At 44.5% G+C, this 16,790-nt stretch overlaps 1 long non-coding RNA gene across 1 annotated transcript; it reads left to right on the forward strand.

Annotated features, from left to right (window-relative positions):
• The first annotated feature begins 3,874 nt into the window (after positions 1–3,874).
• On the forward strand, positions 3,875–14,877 carry LOC111591181 (uncharacterized). The gene is made up of 3 exons (XR_002750348.2): positions 3,875–4,235; positions 5,164–5,219; positions 14,839–14,877. It is a non-coding gene; the product is annotated as an uncharacterized lncRNA (long non-coding RNA).
• The last annotated feature ends 1,913 nt before the right edge of the window (positions 14,878–16,790 follow it).

The following is a 16,790-nucleotide window of genomic DNA, read 5'->3' on the forward strand; positions in this document are numbered from 1 at the left end:
ACACTAGTGTTTATCCTCACCCTAAGCATATCTCAGCTCGGGACTCACATGGAAAAGAAAGGATTTGGAGCAGGGAAGAAACTCTACATGGGAACCTTGCCGAGATATGCACGTAAGGGCAGCTAAACAGACGCTTGGACAGGGGCGGAAGCAATCCTCCACGTGTTTGACCGCGGCTGGCACTCGGGAGCACGCTCTGACCGCGCCCGCGCACGCCACGAGCTCTGATTGGCTTGACCATGTGCCTAGCACCGCGCCCAAGCTCGAGCCTCGCCTAAAAGAAGCCCCAGCCCCTTAGCTTTCCCTCCCGCATGCCCCATACTTTTTGTTGGTGACTAGATGTCGGTAATCGCCAAAACACCATATCCCGGCCACTCTAGCCTATCACCATCCAGTCTAGCTCCCCGGTCAGCTTCCCTAGAGACTAGCAAAGCTTCCCAGCCACTCAGACCGAACACTACCTCGTTGGAGAAGCCAATTCACCTCGCCGGACATGTCCCTTCCACCGGTTCCCTCGGTCTAGGTAATCTAGCCACACATTCGTCGATTCCCTAGACACACACACTCCCTGTCACTTAGTGAAGCTCCCTGTGCGGTCCAATTGAACTATACCGTCGTGGTATGGCTGGTACAAACATCACCGACAAGCTCTGACGCCTGAGTCCATGGCCAGACCAGCTCCGGGCACCATAGACGCCGACCCGTACCTCGACGTGACCGCTAGAGGCTCCCCATCCTCACCCGACCCTTCGTCGGAACCCTACCAACGCCGGTAAGCTGCTCTGCCGTCTCTTTCACTATGGATACTGTTAAACCTAGCTAGGGACCGCATATTAGAGGTTAGAAAAGCCCAGGGGGTTATGCATAAAGACCTTGACTCAGATGAATAGTGTACCATGGACCAATCCATAAGGAAAAGGGAGAAAAATACCAGGGATCCATTTAGAAGCGTATTTTCATTTTCTTTTTCAAAAATCCACTTTAATTAACCAGCCGAAAACTTTAAAAATTCATAATTTGGACAAACTATGACCAAATTTATTCAAACAAATTTTACTAGGTTCTGGACAAGGTAAACTTTAGAATAAAAATAGAAAAGCCACTAGTTCAATATTGTTTCTGGAAGTTTAGATTTTTATTTAGATATTAAGAAATATGCAAGAAAAGAAGTAAAATTAGTAGAACTATAGTACTGAAGCTGAGGAATTTTTTAGATCGTCGATCACATAATCTGTGCGTGAGAGCAGACCTTGGGTAGTAGAGATCCCATTCGTGGATCATCGATCAGTTAGTAGGTGTAAAGTACCAGTTCGGTTTCTATTTCTGACCGTTGATCTCAAATCTTGCGGATCTAAGCGCACGCTAGATGCCAACCAGTGCAGTTTTACTAAAGAGACCTTATGGTTTCTTAAAACTAACTTGATGTCCCCTTCTATGTAGAGAATGTGGCGGTTTGGTCCTGTTATTTGTATGTTTGACCCCAGACTTTTAAAGATTATCAACCTCCGTCCTAAGGTCCTTCAGAAAATACGACATGAATTCCGAAATTGATTTTAAGTATAAAAATAAATAATATAACTTAGAAACTCCATAGTTAATGTGACACCCCAGTGTCACCTAGGGTTTCTTCTCAGTGCTAACTCAAGTACCATCATTTCATGTAAACCCAATTGAACAAGAGGCACCAGTCAACTTAAAGATAAAAGATCCACTAAGTTATATCTAAAGAATCATGTCTAAAACAAATGAGGTTTTCAAAAAAAGGAAAAAATGTTGAAACCCTAGACCAACCCTAATTAAGCCACTTAAGTAGAAAGGAAGAAAAGGGATAAAAGAACCATGAAAAACATGGAATCATGGCTTAGGCCAATTATAAAAATTGGAATACACTAACTAAGATACAATAAAGATTATAAAAGTTTGGCAAAAATAGTTTGTTAAAAACTCCAAGCAAGCCATTCTAGTGGAGGTTTAATGGGGAAATCTGAAATTCAGAGTTCTGAATTTTCAGCCTCTAAACCAAAACCGAGCGCGTTCACCTTGATCTCTATCTCAATACTCTAAGCTCCCATTGACAAAAATGTGCCTAACTAACCCTCTACCTCATACCTAAAGATGGCATCGGGACGCGTGCCCTGGACACGTCAAACCCGGGATCTTCTCTCAGTGTTCAGCAGCGAGACAAACCCAACTTCACCCCTCCATATCTCTTGATCCAGTCAGCGAAACCCATAAGCCTCCACAAATAAACGACAAAGGAATGTTAGGGGAAGAGATCTCTCAACGGGATCATGGACATAATTTCAAAGATTTGGAGCCAATCCACGCTTGAACACGACCTCTCTCTGCGCTGCCTCGTGCTCGACGCCGTGCCCAGACGCCAGAGCGCGCACTGGCGCTCGCCCGCGCACGCCTCGAGCGTTTGTCAGAGCCCCCCTCGACCGTGCTCACCCGCGCCTTTAAAACCACCCTCGGGCATGCCTCACCTCACTCCGCGCTCACCCTCGCTGGCCAGACACCCCTCCCTTAGCTCCGGCGAGCTCTCCTCCGCCCGCCATCACTGCCCGAGCCTCGGCCACCACGACCAGCTCACTCCAGCCACGTCCAAGTTGCGCCTGTCACTCGGTTAGCTTCGCTAGTGGCCCGTGAAGCTTTCCAAGCTCTCGGACCCGGCAGAACCTCACCGGAGACCTAGGATCGCCTTCGCCGGACTTTGGTCGCTCGCGGCCGCGCGTAGATCGAGCAATCCGGTGAGACATTCTCAAATTTCTCGCGCACACATCTTCCTTGATCTCTGGTGAAGCTCCCTGACCCATTCAATTGAACTGTACCACCCTGGTTAGGCCGGATTCCTCGCCGCCGATGAGCTCCCCCGCCTGCGCACGTGGACCGACCTACTCCGACCGCCATCGCTGACGATCCGTACCTCGACGTGATCTCTAGAGACCCCCGGACCTCGCCCGACCCCTCACCGGAGCAACCTCGCCGCCGGTAAGCCCCTCCGTCCTTTTCCTCCTCCGCGGTCACTGTTCCATTAGGGGAAGGATCGCGGGTTCGATTTCGCAAAACCCTAGTGTAAAACCCAAAATTTATTTTGGATTTGTTAAAAAGATTCTTCTAAGGTCTAAATAAATGGTGTTGCTAATAAAATATAAAATGAGAAGATCCTTATATGAGTCTAGTTAATAATGTTCTTATAAATGCCGTCTAAAAGTTTCAAATTAAAAGTAAATTATAATAAAGATTATTCCCTAGAAATTATTTTCTACTAAGTCGAATAGGTAATTATTATTGAGTTCAAAATATTATTTTCTTTAAAGAAGGAAGATAATGTGTGTGTACTTTATATATGAAAGCATTTGCATAAATGAACAATATAATACGTAAATAAATAAATAAATAAAGTGATATTTAGCATTCACGTTGTGATCTTGATTATGAATATAAATTGAATTTATAAATTTAAAACCTATTTGAAACTGATTAGAAATTTAGACTAAAAATAAGAGAGAGAAAAGAGGAGACAAAAGAAAGAAAAATATACAGGTTGGACCAATTTCACTAGATAGCTCACATGCACTTGTCATACGGCTTTTAATCTTTTTTTTATTTATTTGGCCGGAGCTTACCTCAGTATGACCTAAGAAGTGACATAAGCATGCAAGCCTCTCACGCAGTGCTCGTTTCCATCCCAGCCAGCACTCACCGGACGCATGCATCTCTAGTCGTCGCTATCCTCTAGGTCCCGCTCGACATCTACGACATCACAACAAACTGTAGCTAACCACGTTTCCTGCGGGGAGGTTGTTACGATCCTTGGACCGGTGTATAAATCCGGAGCCTCGAATCATATCGTCATCCACCCGGTCCGCCGAGCGATTATGGTGGAAGGCGCATGCGCTAATCTGCGGCCCCCTGGCCAAACTCCTTATTTCGTGGCTTGAAGCATCTTGGTTTGGTGGGCCAACGCTGTCAGCTGCTTCCTCTCCTCGCCGAATCCATCCAGAAGTTGGGCGCATAAAACGACGCAGGTTCATTGCGATTAGCTTGAATTGTGTATTCCGCTGCGGTATAAGACAGGACGGGGCCCTTGCTCCATCCTGTGGCCGATGAGTTCACCTGCCGAGGAAGCCGAGCGAGAAGCGTCGAGTTAGAGGAGAGAAAGGAGTAGCTACCGCCATGGATGAAGCTAGTCAGGCTCCAGCCATGGAGTCCTCTTACTACGGTGAGAACCGGTAATGATCCCTGGACCTTCCTTATGTCGCGTGGCTAGCTTCCCGTAGCGACTCCTTGCACTCGATGCCGTTCACGGGATCGCCTAGACAGTTGCCCGCCGTGAGCACCGCCATGGGCCAGCCCGCCATCGCGGGAGCTCACGCTCTGTCGCTGCTGATTGACGGGAGGTGGAAGAAGGTATCCCTAGCCGTTGGATCGGCAACAACGGTCCATATTAGAGGTGGAATGTCGGTTTGGGTTGATGGAGCCTAGGCCGTCTTATCTGAATCAGACGCGTGAGAATCGATTTAGACGTTTTAAAATCCGGGGCGTCAATTATGGATCCCACGACCAAGATTTCATGTTGGGTCGATCTAATCTACCCTAGAATGGTAATCCAACGGCTGTGGCGCCACGATACCCCTTCGACATAGAAATTTTGTAAAAGAGACCCTATGCTTTCTTAAAATCAACCCACCATCCTCATGTGTGTAAAAGTAATTCACATTAGGTCCTGTTATTTGCACGCTAGACCCTGGGGTTTATAATAATCGTGTTCGCAGTCTAGAACCATTAGAAATATTTAGAATTAGAATAGAAATTGGTTTTTTTATAGAAATAATTTCAAAAACTTGTTTAATTCATATTAAGTCCATCTTAACTCCAATTTGACCTGTTCCAGTTGCAATAAATTCATATTAATATTTTTTATCATCTGGTAACCCTAGTTTGTTATGAAACATAGGTAGGATTTATGCACTTAATTTCTTTTATATCCAACACTTAAATCTTTAGTTACCATAACTCTGTAGTCGTAACTCCGATTTTAGCAATTCTCAAACTCACGATCTCGAAGCAACACATAGATCATTATTATGCAGTTTGTGTTTATGTTTGGTGTGATGTTAATTTTGCCTATACACTGTTTGTTTGTATTGCTACGACTAGCACGAGGCCGCGAGTCGTCTGAAGATCATCCCGGTACCTAGAATCTCAAGTCCCAGGTAAGTTGTGCCCTTGATCACTTCCTTTTTACACAGTCATGTTCTTATTAATCATAATGATCTGCATAGGTTAATTTTAATGGGACCTAATAGGTTACCCTAGATTTTGACTATCTTTATACCTTGTTTTACACTGGTTTTACTACTAAATTTTTGGATAGTGTATGCTATTGCTTTATGTGGTTTTGGGTATAGAGATATTCACTACTCATGATTACACTTTTTATTATATGTTCATTATTTACTGTTCATGATACGATCATTATGTTAATGGGAACATGGAGAACCACCCAGGAAAACAGTGCTACCACAAGGGTTTAATGGGACGCCCTTGGCTGATTAAATAGGAAAGCTAGTGGATGACTACCTTACCCGAAAGGGGCAAGGGCAGTAGGGGAGTGGTCAGTGTAGGGAGGTCCTTGGTTGATTTTGCTGCGATGGCGGTCAAGCGAGGGATTCCTGCACTGGAGCTTCCTATAAACTGTAGCGGGTTTTCTGAAGCTAGTGGAACTTTGTAAAGGCCTTGTAGTGTTACCCTGCCTCGCCTCCTCGGTAGAGGTGTATGGGATTGGCCATCTCTTGGCAGATGAGTAACATGACTTGTGGGTAAAGATGCACAACCTCTACATAGTGTAAAACTAGTATACTAGCCGTGCTCACGGTCATGAGCAGCTCGAACACTCACATGATTAATTTATAAAACTAAATTCAATTGGTCATATGCATTGCATTGCAGGTGTTGTTGTTACTTTTGTTCTACTACTTAATTGGGTTAGTATTTACTTATACTTAATAATTGCTAATAAAATTTTGACCAACTTTAAAAGCAATGCTCAGCTCTAACTATCCTCTTTGGTAAGCCTTACACTTCACATGACCTCCCACCTTTGGCGAGTTCATGCACATTATTCCCCACAACTTGTTGAGCTATGAACATATGTGAGCTCACTCTTGCTGTCTCACACCCCCCATAGGTCTAAAACAAGTACCATAGGATGAGGCGTGTGGATGATGCTGTGACGAGTTCGTGAGAGGTCTAGGACGTCGTCTCCCAATCAACTTTGAGTTGCTGGACCGTTGTGTCCTTATAATGTAATTATTTATTTATTTTGTATAGAATTCCTGTTATTTAGTAAAGATGTGACATTCGATCCTGTGCCATGATTCATCATATGTGTGAGACTTGGTCCCATCACACCTGGTGATTATGTTCGCGCCCGGTTCTTGGACCCCTAAAACCCGGGTGTGACAAAAGTGGTATCAGAGCAATGTTGACTGTAGGACGAAGCCTGAATGGAACTGGACAACTGTTGGGGGCCTTCGGCTTCCGAAGGTCCTCAAAAACATAATTTGACAATGTTTTCCAAGTGAAATATGTGAATAGGTATCTTCGGATTCGGATCATGAGCATACAGAGCATGGTCAGGACGAAGCTTGAGCGAGATGAAAGGTGATTATGACGAAGGACAAGGTAATCACGAAGCTGTGCGAAGGAAAGCTTCGGCATAGCAGCAGAAAAGGGGAACCGACTTAAAGATGAAAAGGCAAATTAGACCTCGAAGAATTATTATAGAGTCATTAGCAAATGTAAAGGGCATGAATGTAATTTTACATGGGCTGCGTCCCTTGCCTATAAATAGATGGACAGTACTCCCGTACTGTTCACGCTGACTTGGCATTCGCTTTTTGCATCACGCTTGTACCCTTGCTTTCCTTCAAACCAAAGGTACATTTATAATTTGTTATTGTTGATATGGTAATGCAAATAAAAATAAGTTGATAATAATGTTTAAGTGTTTATGTTATTTTTCGTATCTTGCATATGAATTCTTCTTCATCATTTATTGTGCTTACGAAGGTTTTTCCTTCACAACCTTCGTCCGGAATTCATTATATCCGAAGGGAAATAATGTCTCGAAGGACGAAGGACTTTAAAATTTAACACTTTTTATGTTGCCTTGTTCTTAACTCTTAGCATTTGAGAACAAGTCCCCAACATTGGTGCCCACCTCCGGTGAACTCACTTCCACTTTTTGAGTTTCGAACACCTTCGGCAAGCATAGACCTTCGTCATGCCGCCAAAGAAAGCTTCAGCAATAGGGGCTGCCGCTCTGCAGCCGCTGGACCCCAACCAGGAGACCCTCTCTCTTCGGGAGGCCCGAAGCCAGAAGAGGAAGCCCACCAGTCCAACGCCTCAGGAGGATGACTTGGATCAAGAGATTAGAAATATGGAGATGCTCCATCAGCAGGTCCAAAGGAAGAAGGAAAAGATGGCTAGGCTAGCCGACTTGCAGAGGCAGATAGACGAAGCCTCCGAAGAAGTTCGCCATCTTACTCAGGATGAGCAGAACCGAAGGCCTTAGCACAGAGAGCTTCATAAGGAGGGCTTCTTCAACGAGGAGGATTGGTATATATGAGAATTTTCATCATGGAAATTTTGCTTTTGATGATGCTTCTCCTCTGTCAGCAGAACTGCAGGCTACACCTTGGCCTCCGTCTTACAAGCCACCTCAACTCCCCATGTACGACGGACATTCAGATCCGAAGCAGTTCCTGATGAGCTACGAAGCAAACAATATCTTCTTATGGTGGCAATACTGCAGTCATGGAGAAGTCTTTCGTTATGGCTGTCAAGAACGTTGCACAAACCTGGTACTCCTCCCTTCGGCCAGGAACAATCACATCATGGCAGAAGCTGAAGGATATGCTGATCACCAGTTTCCAAGGGTTTCAAACGAAGCCGGTCACCGCCCAAGATCACGAAGAATATCTTCAGGCGTATGTCTGAAGGTTCTTACTCCTGAGGGCACAAGCGTCAACAGTGCCCAATGAAATTGTCATTGAGGCCATGATTAAAGGGCTTCGGCCGGGACCTTCAGCCCAATACTTTGCCAGGAAACTGCCTCAGACTCTGGAGAAATTGCTTCAGAAGATGGATGAATACATCCGCGCTGACAATGACTTTCGACAGAGAAGGGAGGAAGCTTACAGATTCTCCGAAATAGCCAGGGGCTTCGGAGGGAGGTTTCATCCCAGACATGTCAGATCGATTCATTCCACTCATACTGATGACAGGGGAAGCCAGCAGCAGAGGCCGCAATATTCCTCCCAGGCTTCGGGGCAGCAGCAGAGCTATCCTCGGCCTCCAGGTCCAAGGGGCAGAGGTGCCAGGTTCTTCGGAGGAAGATTTGGGGATCAGCCCAGAAAAATTTATTGCTTATTATGTGGTGAGGACAAGGGTCACACCACCAGGATGTGCCATGTTACCATCCAGAAACAAAAGGAGATAGCAGAAGCTGCAGCCCAACAGAGCCAGCCGAAGCAAGTCATTCATACTGCTTCGTACCATTCGCCTTACATTCCAGAGTATGTAGGCAACCAGCCTGCACCTTCTGTTGCTTCGGCAAGCCAACCTCAGGCATCTTGGCAACAGCCTCCACCGCCACCACCAATGCAACGAGGCCAGCAGCCAGAAGGGAGTCAGCATACTCATCTCCAACGGGACTTCAGAGAAGAGTCCGAAGCTCGCACAGTCAATAGTACTGTGCCAGAATCGAAGCATATTTACTAACAAATATCCTACCTTGGCAGCAGTTTTTGCATTCAGTATCATTTTCTTTTTAATAAGGAACAATTGTTGAAAGCCTAAGTGCTTCTTGTCGTTTTCAATTTCTTGTAATAGCTTCGTTTTCGCCACAGTAAAAATATACCTTCTCCGCAGAATGGCGAAGTTGCCGAAGCATAAGAATTTATGGTTACAGGAAGAACCTTCGAAATAACAAAAAGTCGTTCTTAAGGGAGCGTAGCGTAAGTTTTCTGCTCAAAAGTCGTTCCAAAGGGAATGCAGAGCTTACAGCGAAAAATAAACGCTGATTCCGCTGAAAGTAAAAGGCGAAGAAGCTCCTAAGGGAGGCTTACAGCGAAAAATAAACGCTGATTCCGCTGAAAGTAAAAGGCGAAGAAGCTCCTAAGGGAGGTTTACAGCGAAAAATAAACGCTGATTCCGCTGAAAGTAAAAGGCGAAGAAGCTCCTAAGGGAGGCTTACAGTGAAAAATAAACGTAGATCTTCGGCAAATATCATTTTGCATAACATCATCACATCATTTGCATAGCATAACATCATACATCATATTGCATCAATGACGCAAGAAGGGGGTTCAATGTTGATATTCGAAGATTGTTTCGAAGAAACAGTGCCAGGGCACAAGAATAATTATCGAAGAAGCATACCTTCGTCAAACTCCGAAATGAAAAGATCTATTGGTTACTGATTTTACGACAATTGGATGTTTTTATGAAAATACGGATATTATTTACGAAGCATTAAAAGAACGGAAGGTGTTTTTTCGCCGAAGGCTCAAAAAACGGTATGTATGTAAAGTTTCATGCATCGTAAAGAATTGAACCATAAATAGCTTATATATCACATTCAAAGTTACAAAATATTACACATGTTGTTCAACAAATATTACATTCCAAATATTTTTACAATAACATCTAATCTTCACTTAGAACTACTTCTGCAGCTTCGTTTAGTAGTTGATCAACAACTTTATCCATGATAGCTTCGGCCATCTTTCTAATTTCGTCGTCCCCTTCGCGTGGGGGACCGCCGATGGCTCGGCAGGCTCTGAGGAGGAGAAAGTGTGGCTGTGTTACAAAGTGTAAACAAGTTCGAAATCAAAAAATTACAACAAAGAGCCAAAAACTACTAGTCAATACCTATTTGCCCTTCGAGATCCGCACTTTTCTCAGCGGCCTCTGCTACTTTTCTATCGTCATGAATACCTTTCTCGCTTTTTGTATAATTTCTTGGGCCATCTCCCGGCCACCATTGTCCCAGATGTCGGTGAAAAATTTTCCACCGACCAGGCTTGCTTTGGCCGAGGGGTCTTTCATATCTTCAGAAGATAAGGCGGCTTCGGATTGTGCCAAGGATTTCACATGGTCACAACCTTTCCTCTCCAAAATAGTGGCAATCCCCATGGCACCCGAAAAGACACATATGTCTCCGCGGCTATTCAAAACTTCTTCAAAAGCTTCAGCTTCGTGACTGATCCATCCAATTGGGCCTTCGGGGTCACCCCTTATGAAGTTTTCCTCACTTGAGAATGCGCCAACGCTGGCGAAGCTGGTTCTTATTTTCTTAACACATTCTATAGATTTTTCATAACACCTTTTCTTGGATGCACGAAGCTCTTCAACGTTTTTTTCTAAATGATTGGCCCATTGTTCACTAATTTCTCGTTTTGTTTCTTCAAGTGTGCACTCTTCTTTAGCTCTGACTAGCTGTTTCCGAAGATCTTCAATTTCGCGCTTCTGAGCCTCAGCTTGAACTTTGAAAGCAGCTTCATCTTCTTTTATTTTATTCACTAACGAGTGTAATATTTTATCTTTTTTGAGACCTTCATTCCTTTTGAGACCTTCATTCCTTAGTTCAATTACTTCGGAACGAAGGTTGCTCAAGGCTATGGTACATCCTTCGTCTTCGACATCTTTTTGGGCCCTGAGGGCATTGCTAAGGATAAGGCCCTGTAAAAATGCGTTAATAAGTTCAGGCAAACGAAAAATTTTGGTTTCAAGAAATAATACAAAGATCTCATTTTTTCACCTTTAAGCTATTGTACGCCAAGCTGTTGGCCAGCTCGTTTTTTGACAACACCGAGAGCCCGTCTTCTAATGTTGGGAATCCGAAGCTCTTGCTCATCTCCCGACAGACAGAAATCTCCTTGCTGTCATGGAGACAATACAAGAAGTCTTCTTCTCCACTGTCGTTGAATATCAACGCCCCCTTTGGATATTTTAGTTTTTGGGCATAGAACTGAGCCTCTTGCTTTTCTTTTTCAGTCAACTCTTTCCCCGAAGCATGTCGTAAAATATAATTGAAAGCTTCGGAAAATGCTTCGGGGGCGGCAGTGCCAGTTTCTTCAGCCAAAATTTGTTCTGCTGCTTCTGTTTCTTTGGTTTCCAAGGATTTCACCTTGGTGGGCTCTGAAGGCCCAGCTTCAGTCTCAGCTTGGTGCTTTGAAGTTTCGGCACCAAAGGCTTCGATTTGCAATTCGGGAGTTTCGGCAATTTTTTTCGGAGTAGTGCTTGAAGACTTTATTGTCTCCAATACATCCAGTACATTAACCATCTTTTTTCTTTTGGGAGTCATTGCTGGACCCTTTTGGCTTTTTGGTACTTCAACTTTTGCTGAAGGACTTAAAATTTCAGATGTCCTTGTTTCTTTAGCCTTTGGTTCTTCTATTTTCTCTATCTCCGGCATTATGACCGGCTCTTCAATATTCGGCAGGGGAGTCGGCTCCTTGGCTTCGGGGGCCGAAGAGGTTTCACCGACAAATTCAGGCACTATGGCCGGTTCAATATAGCGTGGCCGGTGCGTAAGAACCTTCATCTTTTTCATCTCCGGCACTGGCTCACTAGGAGCGGCTGAAGCAACTTCCTTCGCAGAAGCCGTATCTTTCCTTTTTTGACCCCGTGTTGGGTAACGGTAGTCAGGATAGACGAACCCAATGGCATCAAATACTCGATTGAGTCTTTTCTTGTTTCAGCCTCCGAAGGCTGCAGACAGTGCAGTATCTTCTGCCTTCGAGTATGGTCCAAGCAGTTAATCGCTTGTGGCCTCAACACATTTCAGCCAGTCATCATCTGGCTTGACAAACTGATCTTCATATCTGAAGGTATATTTTAGCCTAACTAGTCCACCTTCATCAGGTTTGCTGATGGTTTCTTTTGGCATTTCCCACTTTTCCACAAGTGGCCATACTTGTAACACCCCAGGTGTTACCTTGGCTAGAGCCACTTTGGCACTAGAAGCTGTGTTCACAAGGGTAAAGACTTAGGGCACCACATAAGAACTTTGGAGATCATGTGCTAATCAAGTTGCCAATGACAAAAGAAGCATTACTCTAATCCTTGCACACTTACTACCTTGGATAATAGGGGAGAAGAACCCTAGACCTCTCCTAAACCCTATCTTCCAAAACCCTAAGTAAGGGGGGGGGGGAAAGAGAGTGAACAAGGGTGCAAAGTGTGTGTAACCTTTGCCCAAACCCTAAGCAACATTATAACCATCAATTAAGGGAGGGAAATATTGCAAAAAGACCCCTGGAGAAACCCCAATTCAAATCTCCAAGTGGAGAGAGAGCTAGAGCTCTCTATTTCCCTCTAAGTCACATTTTAGCCCTAATCCAAAGACCAGTCGTGTTCACTTTGAAGATGGCGCCAAAACCACTTGGGTTCTATACCAAAAATGTGGTATACCACTTAAGGCACCCCCTGGAAAAATTTGAGACCGAGACTCAGACGTTTGACAGCACTTGACATCAGTTTTGTCGCTGAGTGGGCAGAGAGACAAGCCAAATTTGGCGCCCGTCTATCTCCCGATCTAGGGCGTATCATCCCTTGGAACTCACACATGTGAGATAGCCCTAGGTGCCAGGAGGAGGTCTGCGCCGGTTTCATGGCGAGATTCGCACGTTTGCGATCTCTGGAGACGTTTGAACACTGGAAGAAACTCACCTCCACGTGTTCGACGCCTTCTGCCCGCGCCAGAGCACGTTCGCGCACGTTCCCCGCATGCCCCGCGCCGCGCCCGAGCCAAACCCACGCCGTGGCCCGCGCCCGAGCTTATAAAGCCCTCCCAGGCTTCGACTACACCCTTCCGCGCACCCTCCACACCTCACCGGAGTTAGCTCGTCGCCGTTTGCCCGTGCGCAGCGAGTCCGCGGCCGCCCAATCCCTCTGTCACCATAGACCGGCCAATAGAGCCATTCCCAACCCCGTCCAGCCCTCGGAGAAGCCTGTGCACACCTCCGTGAGGCTCCCCGAGCAAGGAATCGGAGTTTACTTCGCCGGAGAAGCCAGTCCACGCTCGCTGGAGCTCTCGACCCCGCCGGAGTACGTGGACCGGGTAAACCACTCCACCATCCTTCGATTCCTTGTGCACACAGTCGCTGCGTGACCCCGTGAAGCTCACCGTGCCCTTGGATTGAACCAGTTCGTCGTGGTTTGGCCGGTATACTCGCCGCCGACGAGGACACCCGCCTGCACGTGTGGACCTGGGCGATTCCGGCCATCTCCGACGTCGGGCCGTACCTCGACGTGACCGCCAGAGTCTCCCCGAGCCAACCCCACCCTTCGCCGGACCTCCCTCGCCGCCGGTAAGCCGCGCCGCCCTTTTCTTTCCCGCGGTTACTGTTTGCATAAGGGGAAGGACTGCGGGTGAGAGGGAGAGAAGGTCAGGGGGTTTTGTGAAATGTCAGAGACACAGGGGAATAGTGGCGTGGGGGTAGATTTGCGAAGGTGGATTTAGTTTAAACCCAGAGACCTCGGTGTAAACTGTTTTTCCAGGAAACTCTTTTTAAATTCTATTTTAAATTGAACAGAGGCTTTAAAAAAATTCATAACTTATGATTAGTTCATCCAAATTTGGTCAAACAAATTTTGTCAGACTCCAATTAATGTAACCTATTTAAGAAAAATATAAAACCCCTTGGTGCTGTAGAAAACTTAAAAGTTCTGATTTAATGTTAGTTTTGGCCAAAAGCTAAATAATAGTAAGAAAAATAATTAGGCTAATTGACTAGGGTTAGGAAAAATTGGGGAAGTTTATAATTACCTACTAACCTGTTTAAAAATGTTGAACCTCTCTGTCCACTCCATTTAAGTTAGTTTTACCCCTTATTCTAGAATATGCTTAAGGATAGGGAAAATAGAAAATGTAATTTAATTAATGAACCAGAGAGTACCTCTATTTTTGTCAGGTTACTTATTCAATATAGTTCACTGGAAAAATATATCATACCCTTTTTTAGTGTAAAATAAGTAAGATCTCTTTTGTTTTAATAAAACAAGTGAAACTTAGAAAAACTCTACAAAAATAACCCCAAGGTAAAAACACCCCCACCCTTGGGATAACTATTGTTTTATTAGAGAGAACTTAGGAAAAATATGAAATCTGCTGTTTGACATTTTTCAAATAATAATGTAGTAGAAAGTGCCTTTTTGACATTAAACTTAAGAAAATCATAACTAAATAACCACCCCTTAGTTCTCTGTGATTTTTAGCACAAAGACCTATTATTACTATGGGATGCCAGCAAAAATAACCTTTAGGACAGAACCTACCCCTAACTAAGAGGTGTAGTGTAAAGTGGCCCATTTTGCCTAACTCTTGTTATTTTTGTTTAAAGCCTAGCCTTTGTACTTAAAGCCTCAACTTCTTAAAACAAGTTAGAATAGCAAAGGGCAACCCACTGTAATTTTTACAGAATTTTTTTTGGAAATTATTAAAACCCTGTTGTAGTTCAAACCTACCCTAGAAACCCTAAATGGGAATTAATGAAAGGAAAAAGAATAATGTGAATTAAGGTTATCCTAAAACCTTTGTAATCTGTCCACTAAAATGTATCAAGGCAATACCAAACCACTATGTTATCCTAAAAGAAAACCTAAGCTTAAAGGGTCATAAGTCTATGTATCTATATATATATATACCACTAGAAGCCCCGCGTGACTAAGAAAACCCTAAGTTACTTCTTAACTTAGTTTCTTTAGCTTAATGTTCTTAAATCTTGCATAATCATGACATACATGTTCATTGCATTTCGATAGACTGTAATCTTGCTGACGGAGAGTACATCCTCGTGCCGGAGCAAGGAGCTGCTCAGGAGGTAGCCCCAGATCCAGCACCCGAGTCTGCACAAGAGGACCTGCCAGCCACTGCTTTGGAAGGCAAGCCCCGGTTTTATGCATAACCTGTTATTTATGCTATTTTACTTCACTTAATGATTGTAGGATTGATTGTGCACTTAGGTGTAGGAATTGTTTGAAACCCTAGTTGCATGATCTCAGGAATCCTTTTGAGATGAATACTAGTATGACAGGTCGAGTAGTTGCTTTATTTAATTAGGATCTCGGTAGAAGACGAGTGATTTTTCTAGCACTCGCGCGAGATCAGGAAATTGATTGTACCCACTTTCACACTGTCATGATACTAGTTGGTGGACAACAATCCATGGGGATTGGTTGTTCCCGAGATGGAAAATGGAATAAGGATTAACGTGCGGATACCTGTGTCAAGCGTTTGAACGTACTAAACACATACCGAGAAATATGGTAAATCGGTAAGCCTAGTACCTGAGTGAACCTGCCCGCAGACATATCCCCTCACGCGACCTGAGACGAGGTCTCCCATTCCGGTTATGGTGGGTACAAGTGCGGTCACTGCACGACGGCCAGTCGGGGTCAGTGGGGCATTGTACGCCAAGGCGGTGAGCCCTGATCTGTTGCCAGGGAATCGATGGGGACGGTTGATGTGTGTGGGGACGGAGTGCCCCTGCATGTCGTGTGTTTAGGTTTACCTTGCAAGGATAAAAACTCGATTCGAATCGTCTGCTTCTCGCAGCTAATGAGACTGTTTGATCCATTGTACTGCATTGAGTAATAAGTGGAAGTCTGATGAGTTGAGATAAGATGTTGATTGCTAATAATGCCTGCTACCATGTATGAGTAGATAGTCCACTTTTAGCCTTAAGAGAGTCACACTTAACTTTGACTAAGTTAAAATCTTGATTTAGAAACTCAGCTAGTGCTTTTGGCAACCAAACCCCACAGCCAAACAACTGCATGTCTAGAGGTAGAGGAGTAGACTCCTCACACCGGGTAAGTCTAGCTGAGTATTAGTATACTCAGCCTTGCTTGTGGCATAATTTTTTACAGGTTCTCTGGAGGAGATGGTTGCTGGGATAACTTCGCCGTCCACCTTGCCACCGGGTTGGACTGTTGAGTGGGACCCTGCCTCGGCTGAGGAGGAGCATGAGCAGTGATGGGACAGGCTTCCCCATCTCTCTGTTTAATTACCGTTAGTTTTATTCCGCTGCATTTCGAACAATGATGGTTACTTTTGCAAAAACTCCGATGATGATGATGGTGATGTAATAATTTAACATTGTGACATGTATGGTTTTATGCTTTATTGTATTTGCTCTGTGACTCACCTTCGAGTGAGATTGTGGTACTTGATCCTGTCAGTGGCCGTGTCGGACTAGATCCGAGGGATTGACGGGTTATTCCCATTTAAGTGTGGTCTAGCCTCTAAGGCGGGACTTGGGCACTTAAGTTGGAATAATTCGGGCAGTTCCGCCACAGCTGGTATCGGAGCTTGTACCACCACAGAGGAATCAATAAAATGTAAATACCATCAATTTTCTAAATAAAACTTGATAGAAACAAGGTTGGATAGATAGTAGGACGAGCAGGATAGACCTAGGACGTGAAGCCTTAGGTTAATAGAAGGGTAGCTAGGTGGCTAAGTTAACTAGGCCCTACAGGCCACTTTTACGGGATGGGAGTTCCTCCCTATTCCTTTTATCTTATTGTGAGGTCGTTTAGGACGAGCATGCATGCATTCAGGATTAAGCAAATGGATAACTGAGTAAAGGACTTAAAAACAAGATAACAACCAACTAGGTCTCCAGTGCCTTTTCATTAACTAAAGAAGGGCTGAGTTTTATTTTTCCTTGTTCTTTTATAATTCTTTTTCTTTTACTTACGCTTAATCGTAC

Source organism: Zea mays, chromosome 3 (genome assembly GCF_902167145.1).
Source record: "Zea mays cultivar B73 chromosome 3, Zm-B73-REFERENCE-NAM-5.0, whole genome shotgun sequence".
NCBI lineage: Eukaryota > Viridiplantae > Streptophyta > Magnoliopsida > Poales > Poaceae > Zea > Zea mays.